This window comes from Crocuta crocuta, unplaced genomic scaffold (assembly GCF_008692635.1).
Source record: "Crocuta crocuta isolate KB4526 unplaced genomic scaffold, BGI_CrCroc_1.0 scaffold127, whole genome shotgun sequence".
Taxonomy (NCBI): Eukaryota; Metazoa; Chordata; class Mammalia; order Carnivora; family Hyaenidae; genus Crocuta; species Crocuta crocuta.
This window is the reverse complement of record NW_027532008.1, coordinates 2,442,811-2,451,660: the sequence shown is the minus strand read 5'-3', so window position 1 is coordinate 2,451,660 and position 8,850 is coordinate 2,442,811. Positions and strand designations below refer to the sequence as shown.

Genomic DNA, 8,850 nt, shown 5'->3' with positions numbered 1-8,850 from the left:
TCAGGTCATCATGATCTCACAGTTTCGTGAGTTCGAGCCCCTGTCTGGTTCTGCACTGGCAGCCCCGGAGCCTGCTTGGGACACTCTCTGCCCCTCCCCTGCTCATGTTGTCTCTGTGTCTCTCGAAATAAATAAACTTATAATAATTGAAAAACAAAAAGTACCAGGGTTACTGGCCTAGTCAAACTCTGGAATTTGCACAGGTGTGCAAGTGCAGCTGTGTTGGGGCAAAATGGGGGTCTGGAGACCAAGGAGACCCAAGACCTAGGGTGAATGGGAGATACGCAAGCAAGCGTACTCCAGTCCTTGTCGGGAAGGGGTGTGTCCCATAAGGGTTCTTGGGCTTAGGGCACAATGTGTATCTCAAAGACAGGTGTCCCCGAACCAGGGTAGAACTGTAGGGCCCAAAGGCTGGGGTGACATAGTACAAATGAAGGACTAGAGTCAGGAGACCTGGGATCTAGGATGGAATGAAGGGCCCCAAAGCGGAGAGACCCAGGACCTGATTCATAACAGGGATCCCTCAGGGAGAGGAAACTTAGGGCTTGGGGGAGAACAGGGGGTCCTAGATGCAAGCGTCCCTGTATTTTGGGGTCCTGGGGCGTGGGACAGAAGACAGGTCTCAGGATCAAGGGAGACCCAGGACCTAGGCCAGGCAGAATTCCTGGATCTGGGGCGTAATGCAAGGACCAGAAGGGACAAACTCAGAGGGAAGGAACACGTGAAGGCATTTCAACTCTGGGGCACCAGTGCCTGGCGACAAAACCCAGCCACTTCCATTCCATCCACCCTCACTCACCCCCCTTTTCACAAGACACAAGGTGGGGGGTTTTTTTGTTTTTTTTTTTTTTTTTTTTGCTTTTTCTCATTTCTTTTTAATACAAACTTGGATCTTTGGGTGTGTCCTGCCAAAACAGAAAACAACAACAACAACAGAAGAGAAAACCCAAAAGAGTGAAAAATAAGAAAGAAAGAAAAAAAAAGCTCCCGCAAGAGGTTCTTCTCCCTCCCCCCTACCATGCGAATTTGCACACCACGGGACCACAGCAGGTTTACAGAATGCAATATACAATCCACGATTTATAATAAAACAGTATATACAATAAATAGGATATTGTTCATTTTTGTCAAACGACCTGTAGATAAATTTCTCAGTGCATACTTGCAGGGGCTCTGGACACCTCGGGGCCCCGCTCGCAACCTCTTGCACACGCTCGCGCTCTCTCTCTCTCTTTTTTTTGTCTTTTTCTAAAACTGTGTTTTGTTTTTTAAGTTTTGTACATTTTTAAAAAGTATTTACAATTGCTGGTTTTGTGCAGAAAGGGCTCACCTTCCNGGCGTTGGTTTTCTGAAAGCTGCAAAGAAACACAAAAGAGGCAGAAGTCAGCTGTAGGCACAGACATGGAATTCTGAGAACAGGGACCCCTGTTAAGAGTGGGACCCCCACCGGTCCCTACCAGGACTCTGGGAGAGGCTAATCACATCATTCTTTCTCCCAGAAAACTCCAAAGAGGCCTCCTCCCCGCCGTGAGATAACGGACTGCTTCTGGCTTTCTCTGAACTCAGTTTCCCTATGTGTAAAATAGGTTTGTATCCAAGGCGCATACCATTGAGAGGTAAAGGAGAGGAGTCAGGGCTCCAGGCAGTGCAATTTGTTAAGCATTTGGGCTCCTGAGTCAGACACAATCAAGTTCAAATGCTAGCACTACTACCGGATAGCTCTATCACGTTGGGCAAGTCGGTGAATCTCTACGAGCCTCAGTTTACTCATCTGTAAAAAGGGGATAACGAAATTATCGCACAGGTTTGTTGGGAGGATTCAGTGGTTTAAGGTAGGTTAACCCTGGTACATAAAACATACTAACTACAAGTCGTTATTATTTCCCGGGAACCTGGGCCAGCTAGGTGCCCCAAGCCTCAATTTCCTCGTCCAACGAGTTTAGGAATTCCTTTAAGCGAGGCTGTTCTGAGGAGTGACACAGTGGGGAAGACAGGGCTTGAGCACACCTGGGCACTCTCATTTCTTCTAATTTCAACCCTTTCTCAGCCCCCTCCAATGCTATTCTGTTCCTCACAGAGGCGCGAGGTGATGAGGAAGTCTGTCTAAATAAAGGAATGAAGAAATTGCCCAGCACAATACCATCAGTGTTTGGCTGTACCCCTTGCCCTCCTGCTGCTCAGAAACTCTGAAGTTCCCAGCCTCTGCAATCACTAGACATTGGAGGCCTGAAGTACCCCTCTCCAGACTTCCCCATTCAGAACCCAAGGTTTTGCTGGGGCGAGCGGGAAGATGCCCAGAGGGACAGGGATGGGCTCAGTTATTCTCAAGGCCGGCAGTCATTAGCCTGGCACTTTGGGGAGTTCTGGCCTCCTCGCAGAGCCCTGAAACTCCCATCCCCGCACTTCGTGAGCGACCATCCCACCAGAATTAAGGTGTGTGTGGGGGGGTCTAAAACTGCCTCCTAAGACCCCTCAGCAGGCCGTCCTCCCTCCCCCACCCCTGCAGGAACCCGGCAGCCACAGAAAACCTTTCCTCCCTTGTCCTTTCTTGGCTTCCCTTCCCAACAGGGCCACATTTAAATTCTGCTCAGCCCCGGCTGCTGTCTGCTGGGCAGTCAGCCCTGGGGAAGACTTTTGTCCTGAAGCTGGACTTGCCAGGACTCCCCCCAGGGCCAGGGGAACCAGGTGGGCTCTCACAAGGCTGGGGCAGCCCCCATCCCGGTGCATTACCCGGGCAGGCAGCAAGCAGAGGCGGGAGGGGAAGGGGTGCGCCTGTTAGGGTGCAGCTGAATTAGAACCAGGATGAACGGTGGACGAGCAGCTCTGGAGGCGCGGGGTGGGGGTGCTGCTGGGGACAAGCAGGGCACCCGCGAGGGCCCGGGACTACTGCCTCTGGCGGAAAGGGTTCAGCTGGGGCGCCAGGGGCACCTATCTGTAGAGCAGCCTTATGGCAGCTGAAGAACCGTCTTTGGGGTGACGGGTATAGTGCGCTGGGGTGACAACTGAGGGGGAGATTCTGGACCAGCTGCTCCAAACCACTCAGCAAGTGGACCGTACCAAACCCCAGACTTCCCTGCTCCCCACCCCCTCAAGGGCCCTGGGGCAGGCTGGGAGCCTCTGCACAAATCCCTGTCGCCCCCGCCCCCTCCGGCCCTTAGCCACTGCCAGTGACCCTCTCCAAGCCAGGTCTCCATGGTGATCTCAGCCCAGCAGGCAGCTCCTGCCAGAACCATTCCCCCGTGGTGCCGGCGGCCAGGCAGCAGGGAGGCTTTCTCACCCTCTGCTCAGCCCTCGCTGTCTCACCTTCCTCCTCCCTCTGTCCTCCCCAGCTTTCGGGACTGGGCCAGAATCTGGGGGATGGGGGGAGAATCAAACCCAGAGGTTCCTGAGTGGGGAGAAGGGAGGATGCTACAGCCATGTGGAACCCTGACCTCTACAAAATGAACCAAACGCTGTCCTGCCAGGCGGCCCTGTGCTGGGCACTGGGGACAGAGCAGAGGAGACAGATCTGGCCCCTGCCCTTGAAGGGCTCACAGAGCAGAGAGTGAAGCAAAGCAGACCCCAAAGCAGGCAATTACAGGGCAGGGAGATGGGGGCTGTGCTACAGGGGTGGGGGTGGGGTTCAAGGAGTGCAGAGGGCGCACCTAACCCAGCCTTGGCAGGAGGGACTCTGGCTCTTCAAGTCACTGCTGAGCACAGTGCCCAGCACATGCCAGGGTCAAGAATGGGCGCTGACCGAATGCCAGAGCAATGACCAGTGTTAAGTCCGATCAGCATGTCAAGGTCCAGCTCAGGTCTTGCACATCTCCAGGATGCCTCCTTAGACCACCCTGTTACCATAGCTACTGGTGCCACTTGTTATTCCCTTCCACACTCCTCCAGGGCAGAGACCTGTGTGTGGTACCTCCGCACCCCCAGTGCCAGCATGCACCTGGAGGCCCCAGGACACCAGCCATTGCTGAGACTTAACCTTTTAGCGCCTCCACACTGAACCACCACAGAACCACGTTCCACTGAGTCCTCGCGCTCCAGCAGTTTTACCGTCTGTGGTGCCTGGGCACAAAATGGTCTCTGCCGGTCAGTAGGGGCTGGCACTGGGGGCATGGAGGGATAGCTGAGCAAGGATTCACAGCGCTGCAGATCAGGTAGAAATCAGGCTGTCCAGAGAGCTCTCTTCCCCCAAAAGGAGCACACGTTTGTGTATTTGTTTAAGTGACCCGCTGACAGGTATTCACACCCACTAACCACCAGGCCGGCCGTGAGCCCCGGTGTACCCTCCACCTTCTGGTCTCTGCCCTCCAGGACGGGGGTCTCACCATCAAACAAGGCAGTGGAGCAGAAGGCACAGAGAATGCACANGTGCCACTTGTTATTCCCTTCCACACTCCTCCAGGGCAGAGACCTGTGTGTGGTACCTCCGCACCCCCAGTGCCAGCATGCACCTGGAGGCCCCAGGACACCAGCCATTGCTGAGACTTAACCTTTTAGCGCCTCCACACTGAACCACCACAGAACCACGTTCCACTGAGTCCTCGCGCTCCAGCAGTTTTACCGTCTGTGGTGCCTGGGCACAAAATGGTCTCTGCCGGTCAGTAGGGGCTGGCACTGGGGGCATGGAGGGATAGCTGAGCAAGGATTCACAGCGCTGCAGATCAGGTAGAAATCAGGCTGTCCAGAGAGCTCTCTTCCCCCAAAAGGAGCACACGTTTGTGTATTTGTTTAAGTGACCCGCTGACAGGTATTCACACCCACTAACCACCAGGCCGGCCGTGAGCCCCGGTGTACCCTCCACCTTCTGGTCTCTGCCCTCCAGGACGGGGGTCTCACCATCAAACAAGGCAGTGAGGCACAGAGAATGCACGGGAGTCTGAGAGACTAATTTGCTGTGTGACCCAGGGCAAGCCCTTTCCCTCTCTGGGCTTTAGCTTCTATGTAAAATCAAGGCTTGAACAGGCAATGGGAGAGATCTTTGGGCCCCAAAGAAAGGGGGTCAGAGGCAAACCGCAGCTGCCCGAAGGCTGATCCACCCCCTCTGACATTTTCAGGCGAAGTCAGGCCTGTGAGTCCCTCAAATGTTTCCCTGGGGCTCAGACCACACTTGACAGATGGGAGACAGTCTGGCAGGACAGACCGGCTGTAGGGTGGGGGTGTGGCTCCCTTCCCCACCCCGGAGCATTGTTTTCAAAATCTGTCCACTAGTGACCATAGGCGCTCCTTAAATTCTGGCTCTGCCTGCCATCCCCTCCTTAGGGACCTTCCCCCACCTCCTCCACTGCTGGGCATAGAGGGGGAGGCTATGGGCACCAAACAGGGTTCATATCCATGGTCACCCACCAAGCTTGTGTGACCTTATATCTCCCACCCTGATGCTGCATGCTGCTTACCAGTCTGAGGAGGCTCTACCCCCAACACCTGCACTCTCTGCCTTCCTGATCAGAGGTGCCTCTGCAGACAGGCACTAGCGATGAGTGTATGTTGGGCATGTAACTGAGTGATCCCTAAGGGCCCCTCTTGGCTCTGTCATTCCATGCTTCCTGCTGTGGTATCTTTGGGCGAGTCCCCCTCCGTCTGTAAACTGGGCGGGATTGTACTTGGAGAACTCCAAAAACCTAGTTAGCCTGCAGAGTTTGAGTTGATTTATTCATACACCCCGCCCTTGCCCCATCTTAGGAACGTATGTGAGGAGAGCAGGGGTGAGAGACAGTCTCCTACCCACTTCCAGTGCTCACCCTTCTCTCTCAATTCTCTATGGTCTACATGTTCCTCTTTGACTCAAGGCAAAAAAACAATGTCCCAGGCATGATGAGACACCAGGGAGGCCAGGGAACACACAGAGACGAGCAACTAGCCTAAAGGAGCCGAGGAGGACGTGATAAGGAGGACATTCCCGGGAAGGGCTGTCATGGATGCAGAAAAGGCTGGAGATCAAGTGGGCCTGGGAAGGATCCTGGAACACTTCTTGGAGGAGGTGATATCTGAATGAAAGATAGGAACTGACAGGTGGGAGACGGACGGTAGGCAGGAAAGGGCAGCCCAGGCCAGAGACAGCCAGAGGCAAGGCACAGGGTGCACCGGGGAAAAGGCTGGCCCGGAGAGCCTCCTGATTCCACTCCTGGAAAGGGAGAGTGTGTGAGAAGGAGGTCAGGGACGAAAAAGACCTGGAGAGCCAGGCTAGGTGACTGGGTCATTATTTTGTAAGCCTGGAGACGAGAGGATGCAATCAAGAGATGTTAAGCAACGGATTCACAGGAGCACATGTGTTTGAATGAATTGATCCGTAAATATCCAGGGGGCTCTGGACACCGGGCATCCAGAAATGCTGAAGTCCAAGCACTTTGGTGGCCACCAATGGGGGAATGGGCTCGGGCTGGGGGCAGGAGCTAGGGGCAGAGATGTGGCAGGCATGGGTTGCACTGACCCAACGTTACTGCTTCTGGAGCCTCAGATTTGTTCAAGGCCCATCTTCTGCCTCCAGGAAGCTCTTGCTGCCTGCCCTGCTCATGGTTCAAGGGGAGCAGTCCCTGGTATATCCGGTGGGACCATTTCAGTCCCCGCCCTGGAGAGTGATGCCCACATGGGGGCTTTCAACAAACACCTGTTGATAGGCTGTAAACTATGAGGGCAGGACCGCGCTTGTCTTGCTGGGTGGTGACCTCAGCACCAGCTGCAGTGCCTGGCCCAGGGCAGGTGGCGGGCTCGTGCGTGTGTTCAACACGGAATGAGCCCACTTCCCCTTGCCCTCTAGCACAGAGGGCACCATGGCAGCAAAAGTGATGATAACAAAGATGGCAAACCTGACTTCACATTACAGAGTCACAAGGCCATCGTTTTCAGATGACCTGCCCCGGGAGAGTGGCCTGGTGTGAAGCACTGCTTGGGAAGGGTTTCTAGCTGAGCTGGGTCATTGAGAAGTCTGGGTCCCGTTGCCCATGAGGCTTCAGGGCCCTTGGCGTGGGGCTGTCACTTAGTTTGTGTCTGCATCACCCCCACTCCTCTCCCCCACCCCCCGCCGCCAAGAGGAATCAGCCAAAAACTAGGTGATGTTTCACAGCCTCCCACCAAAGACCCCAAACCCACACTAGATACAAAATCCTTCCTTGGAGGTAGCGGGGGCAGCAGGTAAAGGAAGCCTGGCTCCAGAGTCCAGAGCAAGGAGGAAAGGGTCAGAGGTGTTGTGTGACTCACACAGACTGGGTGACAGAATTCAGTTGGTGGGAGGCATTTATCCACCCATTTACCAACCCCGGACTACGTGCCTATTGTGTGCCAGGGACTGGGCTAAGGGCTTCCTGGGTAATCTCATTAATTCTACAAGGGATGCAGCAAGGTGACGTGACTCACCAGGTCACGTAACTGGTAAGGGATGGAGCCAGGCCCTGCACAGAGGCTGGTCCGCACCTACAGGCCTGCTCTGTGTCACCATCCTCCCATTTCAGGGCCTCGCTCCCTGAGGTTCTTCCGGGTCCACAGGGATGTGGGGAAATGGGAGAGGAGGAGCATGAGAGGGCATGTTCACAGAGAGATTATATTTCCAGGAAATGAGGGCTCAGAATGAGACGGCCCGGCTTGAAAATGGCTGTGGGAGAGGCCAGAAAGAAGACGGGAGGGAGGTCGGCGTGCAGAGGAGGCCGCAAGAGGCAGGGCAGAGATGGCTGGCCCCTGACGTGAGGGCTTCTTGCTCGGGGCCAGAGGCAAGATCAAGTGACCTCTTGAGGTTTCAAGACACAGAGAGACAAAGCGCAGAGCAGCCGGGGCCTGGCCCAGGTCCGGGCATGCCTGCTGACCCTGGCTGGCTAGTGGCCTCGGAAACTGCTTCCTGCTCCGGTCAGGCCCCAGGCTGGTGTAACCTTGGAAGACCTGTGACATTTCTCTTGGCCTCAAGTCCAGGCCTGAGAGGGAACAGGGAGGACAGGGGGACTTGAGATTCCTGAGCACCTTGGAGCACCTTCCTGATCCCATCCCCACCCCGAGGGTCTGGGAGGGCTGATCTTCAGTCACAAGGGCCCAGTGTGGAGTCAGTCTCCCTGGGGCCCACGCGCTCCCAGCCCCCTCCCCCTTCCCTCTCTGTCCCACCAGCTCAGCTCTCTGACCAAAGGGGTCCCACATTTCCAACTTTGGCTCCCCGGAGGTCACAGCGGGGTGTGACCTCCCCTTGCCCACAACTCCCTCTGCCTGGAATGCCCTTCCCCTCCAAGTCTCTGTCTGTCCAAATCCTGCCTTTTTCAAGGTCAAGCTCAAATGCAGCTTCTTCCATGGAACCTCAAGATCCATTTAAAATGTCAGACCCAGAAACACTCGTAGGGAGCGTCCAATCTGTCATTTGGTGGATGGTGAATCAGTGGCGTGGGTTGGAGGGGGAGCGGGATGGCAGGGTACCCAGGTTCTGGGGGAGCAGCACTGGGTTCAAATCCTGACTACACTATTCACTAACTGTGGATACCCTGGCAAGGTTCACAGCTGCACCTGCTTCCTCAATTCTCTGATGGGGTGCCAGGGGGAGGGCGTGACCGTTTCCTGGCCTGCCATGGACGGTCAGTGAGGTGGCGTTGCGGGACGCCCCAGCCCAGGTATGTGTTCCTTTTTTTCACCCAAAATTCTGAACAATGACTTCTGTACCTAACACCCACCCTCCTGGTTTCTCCCTACGTCTGGGCACCTGCCACTGTCCACCGGGTGTTTTCAGGGTCTTTGTGTACTAGTTTAGCTTCCTGGGATAGATACTGAGCTCCGAGGACAGGAGCCATGTCTGCTTTGTCTACCCTCTGCCTGGTACCGGGGACAGGTATTGAGGGGCTCAAGATGTGAGGCTAAGCTCAACCATTGCTTCTAATACTTGCTCTGCCCAGAGGG

General features: G+C 55.2%; 1 protein-coding gene across 1 annotated transcript in view; it reads right to left on the bottom strand.

Annotated features, from left to right (window-relative positions):
* Positions 1–1,332: 1,332 nt before the first annotated feature.
* AHDC1 (AT-hook DNA binding motif containing 1) overlaps positions 1,333–8,850 on the bottom strand; it is a 22,587-nt gene continuing 15,069 nt past the window's right edge. Inside the window, 1 exon segment of the mRNA XM_077775734.1 lies at positions 1,333–1,355. The gene's annotated coding sequence lies outside the window, so the exon portion shown is untranslated.